This window comes from Amblyomma americanum, chromosome 8 (assembly GCF_052857255.1).
Source record: "Amblyomma americanum isolate KBUSLIRL-KWMA chromosome 8, ASM5285725v1, whole genome shotgun sequence".
Classification (NCBI taxonomy): domain Eukaryota; kingdom Metazoa; phylum Arthropoda; class Arachnida; order Ixodida; family Ixodidae; genus Amblyomma; species Amblyomma americanum.
Window position 1 is genome coordinate 105396389 of NC_135504.1, and position 21984 is coordinate 105418372.

The following is a 21984-nucleotide window of genomic DNA, read 5'->3' on the forward strand; positions in this document are numbered from 1 at the left end:
CAAAAATCTCTGCCACCATTTGCTGTGCGTCATTAGTGCGATATAAAATTAGAAAGTCATCAACATATCGCATTATCTTAACAATGGGCGCGTCATCGAGCTTAGTTCGAAGAGTGCCCAACACATGTAAGCGCTTTCTCGATTGACGTGAAGGACCTTTACTATTCCTTGCCTCAGCGCTCTGTGACCGCGGAAGTCAGCCTTTGCATCGACCGCTTTGGCGTAACAAAATTCCAAAACGCATGTGGAATGGACGTTAGCAGGTTTTTAGAATTGCTTAGTTTTTACATGAGATCAACCTTTGTCACTATAGACAGCAAGTTTTTTATCCAAAAACAAGGAGTCTGCATTGGCTCGAGCATCGCTCATGTACTAAGCGATTTACTTCTAGCAAGTTATGACAGGCGTCTTCGAACTAAGCTCGATGACGCGCCCATTGTTAAGATAAGCGATATGTTGATGACTTTCTAATTTTATATCGCACTAATGACGCACAGCAAATGGTTGCAGAGATTTTTGACGTGTTCTGTTATGAACTTAATGACCGCCAATTGACTTCAGAGCTCCCCTCTAATAATAGGCTCAGGTTTTTAGACATGGAACTGACAATTTCTAACAACAATATTTGTTGGGCATACTCGCCACGGTCCAGGAAGAGCCTTCTCCCTTTACGGTCAGCTCACTCGAAGATTGTAAAGCGCGGTATCGCTAAGGCATGCTTAAGAGCCGCACTGCAAAGATCATGTCTGCATCAGACAAAAGGCAGTTTCCACGCACAGGTGAACAGGCTATCTGCAGCAGGATACCCCACGAAGATGGTGTCAAATGTTGCTGAGTCCCTGCTTGCAGAATGTAGTCTGCGAAAGATCAAGGGCACCGATGCGGGTCTGGCAGAAAGAAAAGAACAGTGTGCATCCCGTATGTGCAAAACGTTTCGCACAATCTAAAGAAGGTAGTGAGCAAAGGAGGCATTAGGCTGGTTTTTTCAGCCAGGAATAAACTTAGCGGATTGTGCAAGCGAGTTAATGAGGATAGAAGCAGAAAAGGCTGCCAGAAGAAGCATAAGCGGAAGTTCGTTCAGTGTCGTGTTGGTGTCGTTTACAAGAGCCCGACCTCTTGTGGCAGTTTCTACATCGGTGAGACGGGACGATGCATCAATGATACACTGCGTGAACATGCAAAAGATATAGAGAATAAGTCTCGCAGAAACCATCTTGCTATGCACTGTGCTGAGTGTGATGATTGCGAAGCCCACCTCAATAGGACCACTATCATCGCCCGTTAAAAAGATGAGACCACAAGGCTCATTTCGGAGGCTTTCCATATCAGAAAGCTCGCTAACACCTGTATCAGCAGCCCATCGATAAATATACTATCAAAGGAACTTGCGTATCTTAATCAGTGACGTCCCCCTTTTTTAGTCAAGTTGTGTGGTTGTGCGGTATCTTTCTCTCATGCTTATTTTGTGTTGTTACTCGTGCCATTTCATTTATATTCTGCCTCACCTGTAGCAATAAACCATTTGGTTGTTAGTCAGCGCTGGTGTTTTGCGCTTCTCTTGTGTCCCGTCTTTGATTGCGCTGTTTTTCCAATTCCTAAGATAGATAGATAGATAGATAGATAGATAGATAGATAGATAGATAGATAGATAGATAGATAGATAGATAGATAGATAGATAGATAGACGGACGGACGGACGGACGGACGGACGGACGGACGGACGGACGGACGGACGGACGGACGGACAGACAGACAGACAGACAGACAGACAGACAGACAGACAGACAGACAGACAGACAGACAGACAGACAGACAGACAGACAGACAGACAGACAGACAGACAGACAGACAGACAGACAGATAGATAGATAGATAGATAGATAGATAGATAGATAGATAGATAGATAGATAGATAGATAGATAGATAGATAGATAGATAGATAGATAGATAGATAGATAGATAGATAGATAGATAGATAGATAGATAGATAGATAGATAGATAGATAGATAGATAGATAGATAGATAGATAGATAGATAGATAGATAGATAGATAGATAGATAGATAGATAGATAGATAGATAGATAGATAGATAGATAGATAGATAGATAGATAGATAGATAGATAGATAGATAGATAGATAGATAGATAGATAGATAGATAGATAGATAGATAGATAGATAGATAGATAGATAGATAGATAGATAGATAGATAGATAGATAGATAGATAGATAGATAGATAGATAGATAGATAGATAGATAGATAGATAGATAGATAGATAGATAGATAGATAGATAGATAGATAGATAGATAGATAGATAGATAGATAGATAGATAGATAGATAGATAGATAGATAGATAGATAGATAGATAGATAGATAGATAGATAGATAGATAGATAGATAGATAGATAGATAGATAGATAGATAGATAGATAGATAGATAGATAGATAGATAGATAGATAGATAGATAGATAGATAGATAGATAGATAGATAGATAGATAGATAGATAGATAGATAGATAGATAGATAGATAGATAGATAGATAGATAGATAGATAGATAGATAGATAGATAGATAGATAGATAGATAGATAGATAGATAGATAGATAGATAGATAGATAGATAGATAGATAGATAGATAGATAGATAGATAGATAGATAGATAGATAGATAGATAGATAGATAGATAGATAGATAGATAGATAGATAGATAGATAGATAGATAGATAGATAGATAGATAGATAGATAGATAGATAGATAGATAGATAGATAGATAGATAGATAGATAGATAGATAGATAGATAGATAGATAGATAGATAGATAGATAGATAGATAGATAGATAGATAGATAGATAGATAGATAGATAGATAGATAGATAGATAGATAGATAGATAGATAGATAGATAGATAGATAGATAGATAGATAGATAGATAGATAGATAGATAGATAGATAGATAGATAGATAGATAGATAGATAGATAGATAGATAGATAGATAGATAGATAGATAGATAGATAGATAGATAGATAGATAGATAGATAGATAGATAGATAGATAGATAGATAGATAGATAGATAGATAGATAGATAGATAGATAGATAGATAGATAGATAGATAGATAGATAGATAGATAGATAGATAGATAGATAGATAGATAGATAGATAGATAGATAGATAGATAGATAGATAGATAGATAGATAGATAGATAGATAGATAGATAGATAGATAGATAGATAGATAGATAGATAGATAGATAGATAGATAGATAGATAGATAGATAGATAGATAGATAGATAGATAGATAGATAGATAGATATATAGATAGATAGATAGATAGATAGATAGATAGATAGATTGTCACGGCAGCCTCATTTTTTTAAAGCGAAATTTATTGCCCCAGGGCATCAATGATGGGCGGTCGGCTGCTTGCCCGAAAGTCGCGGGTGCGATCCCGGCTGCGTCGGTCGAATTTTGATAGAGGCGGAATTCTACAGGCCCGTGTACTGTCAGTGGATGTTGTGTGGATGTTGTGTGGATGTCAGTGGATGTTGAAGAACCCCAGGGGGTCGAAATTTCGGCAGCCCTTCACTACGGCGTCTCTCATAGCAAGAGTCGCTTTGAGATGTTAAATCGCCATAAACCAAACCAAAGATAGATATATAGATAGATAGAGATAAATATTGAAATATAATAAAGATAAATGGGTAAGAATTGAAATAAGCATTTTTTTTGCTACTTTGCAAAAGTGAATCAAAATCTAACGTCTCAAACTATAGGCCAATTTCGCTTGTTCCTGTGTGTTGCACAGTGCTTGAATACAGGTAATTTTTAGAAATTATGAAACACATTACCTCAAAGCTTTCGTAAACAGGCACGAACATGGGTTTGCAAACATGCTCATTTGTATAACGCAACTGTTTGAACTCTCTCGTGATTGAGTGTCCGAAGTATATCGAAATAGTAGAATTGGAAAGCGGTAACAGGAGGTCAATATGGTTTTCAAGCAAATAATTCAGCATAGCTTGCACGCATCTGCATTGAGGATAAGATAATTAAAAATATTGCAACAAACTCAATCTTGGCCTATTCCTTGTTTTAAGCTAACCTTCAGATGCTGTCCAGCATATTATTTTGTTATGAAATTCAGAAATATATGGTATCTGAAGAGTGGCATTAAAACTGATTCTAAGATACCTCGAGAAACGTTATCAGTATTTTTGTGTTAATAATTGCTCCTCCACTAAACTTGAAGTCCCACACGGTGTTCCCCAGGGCTCTATATTGTGAACCCTACTTTCTTGTTTATATAAATGACATTACAACAAAACCTAGATCCCCCAAATTATCCTGTATGCAGATAATACGAATGTATTTTTTACCGGAGAAATTGCGCGCTGTTTACAGAACTCTGCAAATCACTATTTATTACAGTTATCTAAATGACTTCACTGAAACCGCTTCAGCTTAAGTATAAATAAAACAAAGTACTTATTTATATGGCAATCAATAAACATGACTCCAACTAGGTTAACATTACTTTTGAAGGAGGCTAGATGGAATTGGTTGCCGACCAAAAATTTTGGGTGTTTGGTTCAGCCAATACCTCTAATTGAACACTGATGTTAATCGATTCGAATCGCGTCGGTGACGAACAATAGGCTGCACTCATTAGTTACAATATCTAAAATTCAAACGCTTAAGAAAGTCACTGTACTATTCACTGGTTTACTCCAGAAAATGTATAGTATCCTTATTTGGGGAACAACAGGCTCGAACTAGTCTAACCTAAAGTATTACAAAAGCAAATGTTGGGCATACTCGAAGACTTCAAAGGAAATAAGCAGCATCTTGGAACTCAACCGTTATTTGTCGAATATTTTATGTTAAAGGCTGACCAGGTGTATGTTTTTCAATTATTGCAGTGGATTCATAGATAGAGGCTACATGTTCCTCCGGTACATAGTTCAAGCTCATACAGCTTTCGAAACCCAAAACGAAAAACTCTGAAAGTCGTAACTAAGGCAGGCAAGCAGAGAGTGGGGCTAGTTGGCTGAATTGCATACTGAAGAAGTTGGCGCGGAAAAAACGAGGACAAGCGAGACAAATAAAGACGAGCGCTACTCACAACTCACGCTATATTCCAGACATAAGGTCGAATAAATAGGAAAACAAGCAAGAACGAAGCAAAAACTTCATGAACATCAAATGTTACCCGTGAATCCCAATGACATGGTCAAGAACAGATACTCCCTAGCAATGAAGCCGACGGAAGTCTGACTGACGCACTTATTTCCACTGATGCGCATATGAAAGGCTTCCATGAGCTCACGTGTGATGTGATCCCTGTGCTTGAATAGGATTGTAGGTTTGTCGAAAAGCAGTTTGCACTGTATTCTTTTTTCTTGTCGTCTGTGCTACAAGTGCGTCTTGCATTTTTGCTACACGTGCGGCAATGTTTCGGGAGATTATGTAGGGAATCTGCCCCGAGTAATAGAATACCGAAGATTACTTGTTTTTATTTGTTTTTAACCCTTTCTTTCTATTAGCGCCGTTATTGTTCTTTCTGATAATTGGTTAAGCATTTCGAGGTAGTGTACAAGCTTCCGGGAAAAACTTCACTGTTGCTGGCACTGACCGGCCTTGAATCTCGGAATGGAAAAAGCAGTAAGACTGGTTAAAAACGTACAGCGACGTCGCTATCTACCCCAGAGAGGCTTAGCAGTATTCGCTCTCGGATGCTGATCCCAACGTCATGGGATCGAATGTCGGCTTTAGCAATCGCATTTCATTGCGGGCTGAATGCAAATATGGCCGTCTGCTGTGCAAAATCAGCGCTCGTTAAAGAACCCTTGGTGTTCTAATATATACAACGCCCACAACTACGCCATCCGTTTATGCCCATCTGGGGTTCGGGATGTTAGAACGCAGAATTCATACACAGGAGATCATACACATAAGCGAGCGTTGAGGAATTATCAGAAAGTAGAGACATACACGAAGAAAAGTCAATGCGTTTCTTCAAAAGTATTTATTTGTCAGCAGCATGGAACTTATTCTGGCAGTTGGTCACAGCAGCTATTCTTGCCAAAAAGATATGCACTGACGTTGTTTGGTGCCGCTAAGAAAATTTTATTTCCCCTACTACGTTGAAAATGCACGTACAATTTTAAAGACTGCAGTTTACCTCAGGCCTAATCCCGTTGTTTTAATCAAGCTATGCGCATTGTAATCGCTCAGAAAAGCGCTAATTAGGAGGCCACAATTTCAGAACGAAGAAAGTTTATTTCCAGTACGCACCTTTTACTTGCACGTATGTGACTTAAAAAGTAAAGCACGCAATGAATAAATATTTCCTTCGACTTGCATATGCTCAGCTTGGTTGATCGTAGGCAATGTGGAGTGTATAGCTTCCAAATCCAATAATAAACTCTTGAATCATTGTGGTGTGATCGCGTCAATTATGAGAGATAGTACATTAGTAATGCTCGTGATATGTGTGCAAAAATCCTGCGGTAAAATAAATTGTTGAGTGAAAACTGGTACGCTATAAGCTGCCGACTGAATGACTGTTCCCGGAGTGTAGCGCTTTGCAGGGCGCGTTGAAAAATAAGATGATTGTTTTCCACATTTTCTTCTCATTACCCTCGCAGCTGTGGCTCAACACTCCATTTTCAGGACATGGCTTTCGAAAGGCGCTTGAAATGGAACAAAATTGATGAGCCAAATGAACGCGGGTGATCGCGTTTTCGAAATTCTAGAATCTGATACAGCTCTTGCTAATGCTGGGAAATAGATATCTAATATAAACCAGAAGTCTATCGACAAAGGTATAATTTAGCTATTAAAAATTAGTCAATCCCTTTGCTTCAAATAGCATTCACCTTTCTTGACGTCCACCATCGCTGGTATTAGTGTGCCCAAAAAAGCTTTACTTTACCTCAACAAAACATTTTTTTAGGTAAAGCGTGGTATATATTCATCACTCATGGCATAAATGAACATTCAGAGATGTTACACCATATTCAAACTATCAATCAAGTGACACAAGAATGTGCAGAATATATCCAACCCTTAAAAAGCATTCATAGACTACGAGACAGCATTTTACTCAGTCGAAAGCTCGGCCGTCATGCAGCCATCACGGAACCACAGAGTAGAAGATCCTTATTTACAAATTCTCGAAGGTATCTATAACAGATGCATAGCTACCATGGTGCTACATGAAGCCACCAATAAATTTCCAAAAAAGGTAGGGTGTCAGAAACGGGGACGCGATCTCGCCAATGCTGCTCCTCGCTTCTGTAAAGGAGGTAGAGGCGTGGATTGGTGACAGTTGGAGATAAGGTTTAACAGGGAATAAATTAGAGAGGACATATTAGTCATGACAATGAGTGATGAATAAAGTAGTGATTATTTGGTGATGGCATTGCCTTCCTGGACAACACCGGAGAATAACTGTATAGCATGATCAATGCTTAGACAGGAAGAAGAGAACGGTGGGACTAAATACAAATGAGCAGGAAATTAGAGTAATGTTCAACAGATTCGGAGGGGACGAGCGTTTTAAAATTGGCAGCAAGGTGCTAGAAGGGGTAAGCGAAGGCGTTTATATACGGCAGGTAGTGACTGCACGTCCGGATCACGAGAGCGAAACAACTAGACGAATAAAAATGGGGTGAGCACGTTGGGCAGGTACTCTCAGATCATGTACGGCAGTTTACCAATATCCCTCCGGAAAAAGTATGTAACAGCTGCAGCAAAATAATAACAAAAAGGGTTCAACTCAACTTGAGGAAGACGTAGTAAGCTATGTAAAGGAAAATGAGAGGTGTAACGTTAAGAGACAGGAGGAGAGCAGAGTGGGTCAGCGAACAAGCTCATGTCAATGACATCCTAGTCGAAATCAAGAACAAGAAATGGGCGTGGGCAGGGAGTGTAATGCGATGGCAAGATAAGCGATGCCTCTTAAGAGTAACGTAACCGATTTTTAGAGAAGCAGTACCTAGCGGGGGGCGACAGAGAGTTAGGTGGTCGGATGAGATAGTCTGCGAGGATAGGATGCACGCAGCTCACGCAAGACAGGGTAATTGGAGAGATATAGAAGAGGCCTTAATCCTGTAGTGGGCATTGTTGTCCTAATCATGGGATGATAATGAGTAAGAAGTCTAAAAGCTTTCGCGGCTACGAAAATCACAAGCGACTGTTGCTCTTCATTTCCACCGTTTTTATTTCCCTATTCAAAGCTGACAGAATTGAAGTCGGCAATTGTTGAATATGCGGAGCTATTGTGAGAGAAATACTAGGAAAGAGAGCCAAATCCCACTAGCTGGACTTGAGAAAAGACAGGGTCTGTCCGAAACGTCGACTCAAAATAAATCTATGGCTAAATGAAGCGTTTTCAACTTTGAATTTTTGCCTCTAGCAACCAAATAAGTTTATCTTTCTATAATATATATATATATATATATATATATATATATATATATATATATATATATATATATATATATATATATATATATATATATATATATTACGAACGTAGGTTGCGTTGGTTCCGCAGAATAAAGATTTAAGAGAAGTGGGCACTTCTAGAAAGACACTTTTATTTATCAACGTTTCGACCGCGGTCGAAACGTTGATAAATAAAAGTGTCTTTGTAGAAGTGCCCACTTCTCTTAAATCTATATATATATATATATATATATATATATATATATATATATATATATATATATATATATATATATATATATATATATATATATATATATATGGGTATTGTGGCTTTTAGTATCGAATGTAATTATGTAAAAAACGGGCTACTTTTGGGAGTATTTACCAAAACAGCACAGAATGCTTACAGCACAGAGTATTCAGTTACGCCAGAAGCGTCATGCGGAATGATATTCAAGGTGGCAATGCTGCTGAGTTGGTAAGGCATATGCTAAATGCATTTACAGCAGCATAAAACACGTTACCGTCGTGCAACTCAGCCCGCTTTCTATACAATTGACATTTCTATAACATTTGTGCCGTTTCTTTAAGAAAGTATATTTGATTTGACAACTGTATGTCATGAATTTCGTAATAAATCTTTAGGACAGCTAGCACGGCAGTAATATTTAAAAGCATCAGAAACCCCTCTCATGCTTTATGTTTTGATCAAACATTATCTGCAGGAATAAATTTGAGCTCATTTTCTGAAGACTAAGCTTTCAGAATGATGAATGATGCCGGAAGCATAGTAATGACCCTCAAAGAGAACTTTCTGGGCTAATATGCTCTGTCTTAGAAAGAAAGAGATAGGAAATATACGTAGCGAGGACATAAATAAGTTTCACAACATTACAGAACTACTTCTTAGCGCAGAATAAAAGATGCTCTCTATATACAAAAGACAATAAGCACGTGCCGCAACGTCAATTATTTGCATCAAACTCCCACCAGATTTAGATGCACTGCATACGAAACCAACTGAATAAAAATAATTGTTTGCTTGAAAGCTCTCAAAAGGAATGTAAGGAACTTTTCTCGAAACTACCCAACACGAAGAAAATTTCTAATACTATCATAAGCAGCATTTTAAAATAAAAATACAACCTAGATATGCATAGAATGGTTCCTTTCGGTAGATTACGTTCTTGATATATTTTGATTAGAAAAGTAGGGTTTAAATTCATATTTTCGATACCATAGCATCCATAGACAATGGAGACAATCGAGGATATGTCCCAAAACTAATTTTAGTGGTAAAGGTAAATTTTCAGCGAAAGCATTTTTTCGTATTACTGGGCCAGTCTGTGATATATGAACATAATAGGAGATAGCAAAGTGCTTACTAACTATCTAAAACCTATGGAAAGCGTTGCGGCATATATTTCATGCTGAAATGAAGACATGGGTAGCTTAAAGAGGGTAAAGGAGGAGATAAGTTTCATTTTTGTTACTTACATGCCAGGAATCTTTGTGCTGTGTACTTGTTTCAGATTAAAGCCGCCTGCACTAGGCGTCACCATTTTAACTGCAGACGCGAGGGGGGAACAGAATTATTTCCAATGATAGTAGCCCCAGTCAACTTCTTCCACATTATTCCAGTTTTTTTTGTAGTTCCTTTGGTATCTTATCTGAATGGTCCCTTGCCAGCTTTAAAATGAGCGCGGCCAAAAGGGCAGGCATTCAGTTAACGGCCGATGAGCACGCTTGTTGCCATCATCATCATCATCATCATCATCATCATCAGCCTGACCACACCCACCGCAGGGCAAAGGCCTATCCCATGATTTTGCAATGAACCCTGTCGTTTGCTAGCTGCGCTCCCCTATGCCTGCAAACTTCTTAATCCCATCTGCCCAACTACCTTCTGGCGTCCCCTGCTACGCTTGCCTTCTCTTGGAATCCACTCCGTTACCCTCAAGGACCAGCGGTTATCTTGCGTTCGCATTACTTGCCCTGCCCAAGCCCATTTCTTCCTCGTGATGTCGACTAAGATATCATTAACCCCCATTTGTTCCCTCGCCCACCCTGCCTGCTTCGGGTCTCTTAACGTTAGACCTTTAATTTTTCTTTAAATGCCCCGCTGCTTTGTCCTCAACTTAAGCTGAACCCTTTTTGTTAGCCTCCACGTTTCAGCCCCATAGGTGACTACCGGTAAGCGACAGCTGTTGTACACTTTTTTCTTGAGAAATATTGGTAAACTGCCATTCATGATCTTCGAGAACCTTCTATATGCGCTCCACTTCATTCCTCTCATTATATTTATTTCCCTTTCATGATCCGGATCAGCTGTCACTACCTGCCATAAGTAAACGTGTTCCTTCACCATTTCCAGGATCTTGCTGCCAATTGCAAACTGCTGCTCCATAGATAGACTTTTGAACATGAATTTGGTTTTCTGCATGTTCATTTTTAGAACCACCGTCCTGCTCTGCCTGTTGAAGTCATTGATCATGATTTGCAGTCCATCTCCTGAGTGACTCAGCGAGGCAATGTCATCAGCGAACCACATATTATTTAGGTATTATACATTTAGTCTTATCTCCAACTGTTCCCATTTCTGGCCTCGAAATACCTCCAGTAAACAGGGGATGAAAAGCATTGGCGAGATCGTATCTTCTTGGCTGACGTCCTTTCTTATTGGAATTTTATTGCTGACTTTATGGAGGTTGAGGTGTTGAAAGCTACAGGTGGGGTTAGCCTTGCTTTGTCTGCCGGCAATTGCTCCACCGCAGCGTCCCTTCGATATTAACAATGCCGCATCTACCCCGCTAAGCGCACAGTCTCTTATAATAGCACACATTCTCTCCCGCAGTCGCCATCTATGCACACAATCAATCCACACAGTTCACATCACAGTCCACTCCAGATGTCACCATCTATGCACATATTCAGTCACACTAGAACATAGGCCATTGTAGTGCCACACTCCATACACACATTCATGCACAGTATAAAGTATTCCACTCCGGAAGACACCATCTACGCACACATTCAATCACAGTAGGCCATAGTCCGTTCCTGCTGTCACCATTTAAAAACAAGATCCGTGTTCTGCAGAAATTTTAAAAGAAGGATGGAGGACAATGGTAGCTGTGCAGTTGCTATATATGCCTTCAAGTATTTCCACGTAAGGCTCTTCTACACCCTGATTACGCAATGCCTTTATGACTGCTGAGCTTACTACTGAGTCAAATGCTTTCTGGTATTCAATAAAGGCTATATATATATATATATATATATATATATATATATATATATATATATATATATATATATATATATATATATATATATATATATATATATATATATATATATATATATATATATATATATATATATATATATATATATATACACTCTCAAGGCTCGCTTACACCCAGTAAACATAAATACCCACGAGAGCAGCAGATTGGACAGCCGTCGCCGTAGCTCAGTTGGTAAGAGCACCGGACGCGATATTCGGAGGTCGTGGGTTCGGATCCCACCGGCGGCATGGTTGTTTTTTCTGCTGCTTTATACGTAATTTTCTTTAAGCATTTATTAATTTAAGTATTATTATCCAACTGATAAGCATAACACATTAAAAAAAAAATTAACGTTCCCCTATGCACCTTGGTTTCGGTGACTGTTGGCTCCCTTCATAAATTTGTCAAACGGGCCCCTCATTTCCTTTAACTTGTCTGCTAATATATATATATATATATATATATATAGGGCTAGGTTAAATTCTGCTTATTTCTCTATCATCTGATTTATAGTGTGAATATGGTCTATTGTGGAAAGTCCCTATATTTCATGACCCCAGCCCAGTCATAAACTTTTTTGTGGGTTCAGCACAGCCCATTTAACAGTTTTTTTTTTTTGTGGCAGAGCTTTTCCCTGTCTTCCTGATTACCAGACCACCGTCACAAGTAAGACATTGACATCTGGCGGAGGTGCAGCACTGTAGAACTGCAGTGCTTCTCATGATGGTGGGATAAGCTAAGTCATCGCAGGTACTTATTCAGCAGGCACGTGATGCTCTTCTGTTCAGTGATCTACCCCAGAAAGACGCCGAGGAACGGTTGGACCAGCTTGTGCGTGTGGCGGTTTCAACTGATGAAACGACCAAGTGTAAGTCTGGTACATAATTTTCCTTCCTCAATCGGCCAACTAGAACCTGGTACGAGAATCATGAGGCTTCACTGCGAGCGCGGAACCAGTTTATGAACTTTTTGAAATCTTCACAAACACCGTCCGCAAAAAAAAACACCGATAGCCAAATGCGACTCTGGGTTGATGCATCGTATTGAAGTGTATTTTCTGGTGCACAGATATTAACATCACCAATGAGAAGGTGCGCTCCTTGATGAAGGGGATCAGAGAACAACGTTTCGCCAGGTTTGTCCAAAGCGTGCTTAAAAGCCATCGCTTAGTGCACAACCTAATCCTCTACAATCAGCAAGACCCTCGACACCCGGGCTCCGCAATACAATCGTCGCTACCAGCCTTCCCAACTAACCAAGGTGCTACTTTAACGACGATGACGCTAGAGCAGAGTGGGACTCTGGCTTCTTCATTCAGGATGCTCAGGCTTGCGTGATGCTAGAGAGTTGCCTTTGAAGGTCTGGATTCATGCGAGGAAGTCAAGATGGACTTGGATCGAAGGTCTATATCTGCATAACGCTCCGTCAGTAAAGCCATGCCCAGGATAACGTCTCGGGAGCACTGATGGAGGACCACGAAGCTATCTGGATAAGTGTGTCCGTTGATAATTACTCTCGCGGTGCATAGTTCCGATGGAACTTTAAGGTGGCCTGCTGCATAGCGTATTCCTGGGCTGTCGCAAGCGGTTGTTGCTTTCTTTAGCTGTACTGTGAAACGGTGAGGCGCTGAATTATCGGCTCCTGTGTGGACTGGAGAGGTACATTTACGGCCATCGATAGCCACTTCCAAGTCGAATATCCTGGGTTTTACATTTCACGCCGCTCTCGGCGTCAGGCCACGGCTTCGTCGTGTGTAGGAATCGTGGCTAGGGCATGTCGTCGAGGCTTTTCTGAGTGGCGGCGTTATTGTAAACGCGGCTCACGTAGAGATCGAACGCATTTTTCTAAGCTGCGTCATCATATTGAGTGCGCCGTAATCATGCCTGACCTCTAAAGGTTGCTTTGTCTATTTTCTCCTACGGGGCTTGGAGGCCTTCCGCATGCGTTGGGCCGCGTAGCTGCTTCGTGGTAATGCAAACCGCGCAGCTGACGACAGTGGAGATGGAGGACGACTGGATACGCACTCTTATTGACGCAGGTAGTTAGTTATTGATCTCTTATAGTTGTTAGCCAAGGCAAGATCGCGGCACGCTCTATGACAAGCCTCGAAGCCCCATTGGTGGATATTGGCAGTGAAATAGGATGCAGCGGAAGCGGGGGGGGGGGGGGGGGGGAGGTACTACAGTGGTGTGCTTTTCTTGGCCGAGCTTGAATTTAGGTGGATGGGCGGGCGATTAGCGTCGTTGGGGCGACGCATAGGGCTACTGGCGCAGGCTGGCAGAACTCCTTTGCCTGCGGACAGCGGCGGCTTTAGATATATTCAGCGGTCCTATGGTCGATGTGGTTGAAGTGCCAAGCGCTTTTTGTACTTCTTCGCTTACCACATAAATGATAGTCGCTGCTTGAGGCTGTGTGGTAGATGGAAGCAGCCGTCGCAGTTCCTCGTGGACGATTTTTCGGATAATGTCCAGTAAGCTACCATTGGAAAGTCACCTTTTGTAACGAGGATACCGAAGACATAGAAGGCATCATCGAGTGAAACACGCTGTTAATCTTGCACCCAGGGTTCGGCATCGCAAGCGGCATTGTTTCCGGAATAGACAGTCTGAAGTGCCCGTGACCAAATTTAGAGGAGAACACCGATATCTGCGAAGACTCGGCATTTTCATTCTTAGACAAACTGTCCGCAGCTTGTGACGCCTTCGCCCTCACTGAGGGATTCGGAAAATTGGCTGCGGTTTAGCTCTGGTTAAACCTGGAGTGACGCGGTAGCTACATCTGGCCGGGTCGAACAAGCTAAGTCGAATTGCAACGCCAGTCTTTCGCCGCTTCATTTCGCTGGGAGTTCCTTCTACCTCTTCGTCCCTGGACGTGGATTCAATCTCTCCCCTCACACTCCCTCCTACTCCGTTTCGCCGGCGTGTAGCGCTGCCGCGCCGCAATGGTTTAAATGTAAAAGTGTACAGATGATCATTGTCATTGTTGACTTCGTGGTCATTCTATACGTTCGACGCTTGCCACGGCTAGGCAGCAGTAGTGGTGCAGCCAATCAGTGAAGAGAAGCGGAGCATTTCCAAAAGACCTTGCGCTACTTGGGTGGGCGCTGTGGTGAATAGAGCTCGACTATGTCAACAACGTATGCTTCATACAGGTACACGCCAAGGTGAGAAGGCAGCTATAGCGGACGAATGCCTGCGGGTCGATGAGTGTCTAGTACATAAGGTGTCTCAAAATACTGGGATGCGGCATATTGGGGCGGTTTTCCTTAGGAGCGCCGCTTTGTCTGGGAGAAAAGATCTTGGGGAAGAAATAAAATTTTACCTTGAAGAACGCTTAAAATAAAGGTCAATAAAATATGAAAAGAAATTATTTAAATGAAGCTTCGCCTGTAAAGGTATGCAGCAAAAGTGTTAACGGCTCCCATCACACACACACACACACACACACACACACACACACACACACACACACACACACACACACACACACACACACACACACACACACACACACACACACACACACACACACACACACACGCGCACACACACACACACACACACACACACACACACACACACACACACACACACACACACACACACACACACACACACACACACACACACACACACTTTTGATCGTTGAAATTCCCGCATTTATAGCAATTACCGCACCGCAGTTTCAACATTCTTGTCTGAACTTTCCCACCCTGCAGTTTGCATAAATAGCATTGCTCCTATGTACACACAGACTGTTAGTACTCACTGTAGTATGCACACAGTTACAAGCCCACAAAGGGCAGCTCTAATTTGAAAAAGGTTCTACATGAGTAAACTGTATAGTGCTCGCGCGCCATCTGTTGGGGCCGCGGCATACATGATATTCCAGGGGTTTCCCAGTGGCCTCTGCATACTGGCACCACTGTGCCTCCTGAAACACAGGATACGAAACGTCAATACGCAGTGTGATAGTCACTTAATTACTACTTCTATAATTAAAACTTTTCTCACTACACACGTACTCATTAGAATACACTCGTAAGTTATAAGTTTATTATGAAGACCCCACAAAACACAAACGCCCGCTTGTACCTATGCACTACAATCCTGCCTTCGTTGCCGAATCATTAGCGCGACCGGCTGGCGACCCAAGTGTCGTGGGTGCGAATCCCAACTCAGTTTACCGCGACCTTTTTTCACATTAAAAGGTCTACATAAAATTGTTTTCATTCCACAAATTCACGCATGGAATTTGCTTCTCGACACATTGTGGCATAACATGGGTTTCTGGACGCAATTCGACGCCTCCTTTTCCGCGGAACACTGGCCTTAAGATATCCCATTAAATATACGCTCTTGGCTGCCTCAAGATTCGGGCGAAACACTGCCAGATTATAAGCGTTGTAGGATACGCACTAATTAAAATGCTTCTCCCACTCAAATTCTGGACACTACATCTGCTTAACACGTTTACAACAATAGGGGAGAGAAGGCTATTGCAGAAAGGATAATTTAGCGGCACTAATAATGGTATAATGCACGAAACGTTTTTATGAAGTCGACTTATACCTACTTTCTGAAGGGAAGTGTAAAAACCACAAGGGAGAAAGCAGAGCACCGGTAATGTCTTTCATTCCGAAAATCCGCTCTCTCTTTTGAACAAAGAACTCAGAACGCGCTTTGTTCAGTTTCTGTAACGCTGCAATTATCAACACAATGTAAAGTCTCGTAGAAGAGAGAACTCCTTCGTCATCCTTCATGGTCCATTTCAAGAATAAGACATGCCAAAATATTTTAGGGCTGATAATTTCAGTAGTTCTCAATTAGAAATCAAATATTCACTGGGCCAAATTTGCTTAATAAAGAATTGTTTAATTAACCATTTTTGACCACTATTAACAGAAGATCCTCACCCTAGGTTAGTTATGCCTGCAAAAAGCAAACGCACGCTCACACTCCGCCTAATTGCTTTTGATGGGAGGAAAGGCCCTTAAATCTCTCCTCTGTAGACAGCCAAACCAACCCTGACAGAGAAGGTGAAAAATGGAGTTAAAGCAGAGAGGACAGAACCTATACCGAAATAATTTTTGAGGAAATGAAATGGACCTGTAAATCTGAACGACGCCGTAAGGGAGGAGTAATCGAGCGAGTGAGAGAAGAAAGGAAGAAAGAGGTGCCGTAATGGAGGGATCGGGAATAATTTCGACCACCTGGGAACCTGTGGAAGGTGATCCACATTTATTGGAGGTCCCGGTAGCCGCGGCTGGTGAGCCGGCGAAGTTGGCTGTCGACGTTTCTCGCAAGGCCGGTTGCCGAATGCGTTCTGTACTGCGCGAGCCAGGCCGCGCTCTGAACTTCATCTGCGTGAACAGCGCCGCTACAGTTGCTCCCCCCTAGCGCGGTTCGCGATAAAGTAAAAAAAAAACGAAAATAGTTATGCACAAGTTCTGTGGAGGGCCTGGGAATTTGGTTGAGCACATAATGCCCATGGATAAGCGAAAGTAGGTAATCCAAGCGGAGGCGCCAGCGTTCCGTTCAGGCCTCAGGAGGGTGGGCAAGGGTGAAGGGCGGTGGCCGAGGAATGGACACAGGGCAGTAGGATCGAAATCAGAAGGGGAGTGTCCCAGTATGCACGGACGAAGGGCGCACTGCTCACGTAGAAAATGGTGCGCTGATAAGGGATGCAGAAAGAATCGCCGCTGAAAACCAAACTTTCGGGATGGCAGGCGATTTTCGTAGGCGGGGAATGGACACTATTGGGCGAGATAGTTTCAGGTGCAAACGGCGGCACTGAGCTGGACTGAGGCAGCACAGAGCGCGGGTCATCGGAGGCACAGCTGGGAAGTGGAAGCGGCTGTGCATGCAGAAGGCCAGAGTGCGGAGCTACGTGACTGCAGCCGCTCAGGTGTCCAAGCGCAGGGAAGCAGATGTGGAACGGAGGGCAACACCGGGCTATGTGTCGAGTTCACGAGGGGACTGTGAAGGAGCGTGTGTACCGGAATTCACAACACAGGTGGTTGGGAGAGCTGTGGTTGACGCAGCACTCCTGGCATTGGCCGGGCGCCTGTAACCGCCAGTAGCATGATCGGCGCCGAGGTGTTCAGACGTGTCGAATGAAACTGAAGACTCTGAGACTAACAGGTTGTGCACTGGGCGTGGAGCTTCCTTGGCTGCACTGGGAGAGGAGGCGCTGGAAGGGTTCTATGGGGCAAACTGGGGAGAAACAGCGGTCAAGGAGGAGGCAGCCGGCTGCGACTGTTCGCAAGAGACCGACGCTTGCACGCGTTGCCCTTGCCGAACCATGGGTTGGGGCTCATTAGTTGAAAGCGACTGTGGAGACCATGGTAATGAGGGGCACAGACGTAGCAGTGGGCGGAGGGAAAATCGAAGCAGCTCGGTTCGGGAATGCGGCCAGGGGTGGAGAGTCGAGTGGCGCCGCAGCTTCTGAGTCCGGAACAGAAGCGCAGAGAGTCGGCGGGAGCTCCAAGCCAAAGTACGCCGTCAGGCCTTTCTTGAAGTCAGCGTAAATGTATGGGCCAGGAGGCAGCAACCGCATCTTTGCTAGGAAACTGGGTGGGAGTTCGCGGCTGGCCTGTTGATAGAGCAGCAGCTGGCTGAACACATGTTTGACATGAAAACACGAGTCCGGCAGTGCCAGCCACAAAACGAGGTCCCTGGCATAAAACGCAGGCAGGCCGGGCAGCCGAGGAAGGAAGGAGCGCTGATAGGGCTTAAGGAGCTCACCGGATGTGGTGGTAGGCGCGTACATCGCGATGAAAAGCTGCCAAAAGATGGATGCTAATAGCGGGCGTGCAGCGGCAAGGCCAAGTGGAGGGACAGGACGGGCAGGAGTGAGAGCAAGTGGGAGCGCTGTTGCGTGCGTCGACTCTGCCGTCAAGAGCCACCAGATGTGGAGGGTGATTCACATTTATTGGAGGTCCCGGTAGCCGCGGCTGGTGAGCCGGCGAAACGGGCTGTCGATGTTCCTGGTCAGGCCGGTTGCCGAATGCGTTCTGTGACTGCACGAGCCGGGTCTTCTTCTTCACCCCAGGGGATTGGCCAAGGTGTAGTTGAATAAACAAAGAAGTTTCCATAGAAGATGATGACAAAAATGTAGCACCAATCGTGAATTTTGAAAAATCAATGAATAAAGACAAGAGAACAATATTGACAGCTAGATAAAAGACAGCATTTTGGTGAAAAAGAAGAGCTCGTAGAACTTTAAAAGAATTAGCACATCAACCTACCAGTTGCAATTATGTAATCGTGGAGAAACCCACAAATAGGAGCCGAGTCGCGCTCCCAACTTCAGCTTCGTCATCAGCGCGATGCAGATCTTTAACGCGCACTGACATCACATAGAACACGGGCGCCTTTTGCGCTTCGCCTCGATCGAAACGCGGCCGCCGCAGCATTGTTGCAGCCCGTGTGGAAGCTTTTTGAGGAAGTATAAGCAGAAGCGAAGTTGGGGTGCGCCGCATGTGCAGACGGTGGGTGAGTCACCCGCATGTAACATTCAACTTTAAATGCTAGTCCAAGAACGGCGACTAAATTTTGGCCAGCGGACACGTCGTTAGCGACAATATCAAACGAACGAGGCGTTGACGTACAGTTTACGGGGGGTTTTATCGAAGGCTGTCAGAGATTTTTAGAAATCGGGTCGAGTTCGATCATCGCTTTTTTCCGCATAGTACTCTCAGTGGTTAATAAACCGCTGAGAGTACAGCTAAATACAGCTGATAAGTTCTAAATAGCAGGCTGTTTAAGTTTTAACGAACAAATAAATTTTTAACTACTCCTATAACGGTGCGGCACTTTGTTTACTGAGACATTTCCAGTCTACCGTAAGCAATTTCATATAGCTCTGTGCAATTTCTAAAATACAATTGTCGTCGCCGCTTCAGCGCCAGCAGTTCCGGGCCTGACGACAAAGAAATCGAAAGCGCACGTCCAGAATGCTCTAGTCACGCTTAACAGACCGCGTTATGGATTCAGTCGAGAGTGGCATTTACGAAATCCTAACAACTGATATGATATTATTTACAGTCGTGTAAAGCCTGTCAATAACAGCGGTTTTAACACTAATACTTCGAAAGGTAAACACACCATAATGATTTATTAAACCTGCTGTTGACACGTTTAGTGTGTATTCTGATGCACTACACCGTTGAAAATGCTATGAAGAAAAAAGCGCCGTTATTCCCCCATAAATTCTGGAGAGAAAGATTACCTTCGCGTCAGTGCGACAGCATGGACTGTGCTACGCAGAACGACCATGAGCGTGCAGTGCTGCAGGTCGGAGCAGATGATAGCAAATAACAGCTGTAAAATATCACCTACAAAGTATCACCTTCTTTTCTTTTTGCTGCCGCTTCTATCATTGCTGACTATGCTCATGTTGTGCGCTAGCTGTGCAATGTTTCGCCGCTTCCTGAGGATGAGTGCACTATAATAAGTGGTCCTGTAGTCTTGGGTGAATTGCAAAATGCAATTGATCGATTACCATATTCGAAAACCACGGGACGTGACGGCCACTCAGGGGAGTTTTACAGGGCATTTAAATCTGTGTTGTCCCCCATACTACTCCTATATTTTTAGACCAATATTGATGTTGGGTTTTCGCCACATTCATTTACCAAACGTCATATTGCCTTAATACCAAAAATTGACAAGACAAACTCAGATTTGTAGACGGTTGGAGACCTATCACGTGTTGTAATGTTAATTATTAAGATCTTCGCTGATCTCTCGAATGGGGTAAAGCTTGCATGTCTACATTAAGTAGGCCTAATCAACCGCGGGTTTAGGGGTCTGTCAATAGTGTAATCTACATGTAGCGCACACTGTGCTGCAGTATTGCAGTGACACCTATGAACAATTTTAATAATAATAATTGGTTTTGGGGGGAAAGGAAATGGCGCAGTATCTGTCTCATATATCGTTGGACACCTAAACCGCGCCGTAAGGGAAGGGATAAAGGAGGGAGTGAAAGAAGAAAGGAAGAAGAGGTGCCATAGTGGAGGGCTCCAGAATAATTTCGACCACCTGAGGATCTTTAACGTGCACTGACATCGCACAGCACAGGGGCGCCTTAGCGTTTTTCCTCCATAAAAACGCAACCGCCGCGGTCGAATTCAAACCCGGGAACTCCGGATCAGTAGTCGAGTGCCCTAACCACTGAGCCACCGCGGCGGGGCCAAACACTGCTGAAATTTCTCTGGCAAAGGCGTTCGGACCAGGTGTCCTATTAATTTCTTTCTTCTCTTCTATATCGCGTAAATCTTGGTTCAATTCTTTGTCCTTGGATGCGCCTTTGTTATAAAAACGGTTCCACGCGCTTGATTATTAACGGCTGTCTCTCACAACACATTCAATCCACTGTCACAGTTTCCCACTTTCCCCGCTCCTGTTCGCATTATACCTCGGGCCAATTTGTCTAAGTGTTATAAACAGTGCAGCCATCGGTAGTTTTCGTATAATGGGTCACAAACTGATGGCATTAGCTTATGCGTGTGACATCGCGTTATTGTGCGCTGACAATGCAAGCATCGATGAGGTTATTCATTCGACGGCGTGCTTTGTTTGAGTGTTAGGAACTCGCTCGGATAATCATTCTAAGAGTTGCGGTGTCTGGTTTGGCAAGAGGTACCTGCCGAATATGCTGGTATGCAATCGATACGTTCCTTGGCGTTCCTTTGGGTGCCTATAAGCACGGTGCACCTTACTAGAAAGACTGCCTTCCAGCTCTTCAAAACTATGTTCAGACTTTTGTGCTCCATGCCCTCTCGATGTTTGGCAGGGCGACCGCATGCAACTGTTTCTAGAAATAGGTTCTAGAAATAGCAGATCACAATTATTAGTAGTGCTTGCAGAGAGAAATAATTTAAGGATCATGAATACCTTATGTTGAGAACGGGAGATCAGTAATTGTAAGTGTAGAAGCCCGAATGGTAAGGCAAAAATAAAATAGACTTCATACTGCGCCGTCACGCTGACATCTTGCAGAATGTGGTGGTTCTCTGAGAGGTGCTTTCTTACGACTATAGTGTGGCAAGGTGTCGAATTAGCTCAGCCTTAAAGAGGGAATGAAAGAACCCAGTGAGGTGGAATCGGTTCAAACAGTTAGCGGTAAGAGGGAAAGTAGAGGAACAAAGGATATCGTTGCAAAACAGATATTTGGCTTCAATGGAGTAAGACGACCTCAATGTTCTAGCAATGAACGAT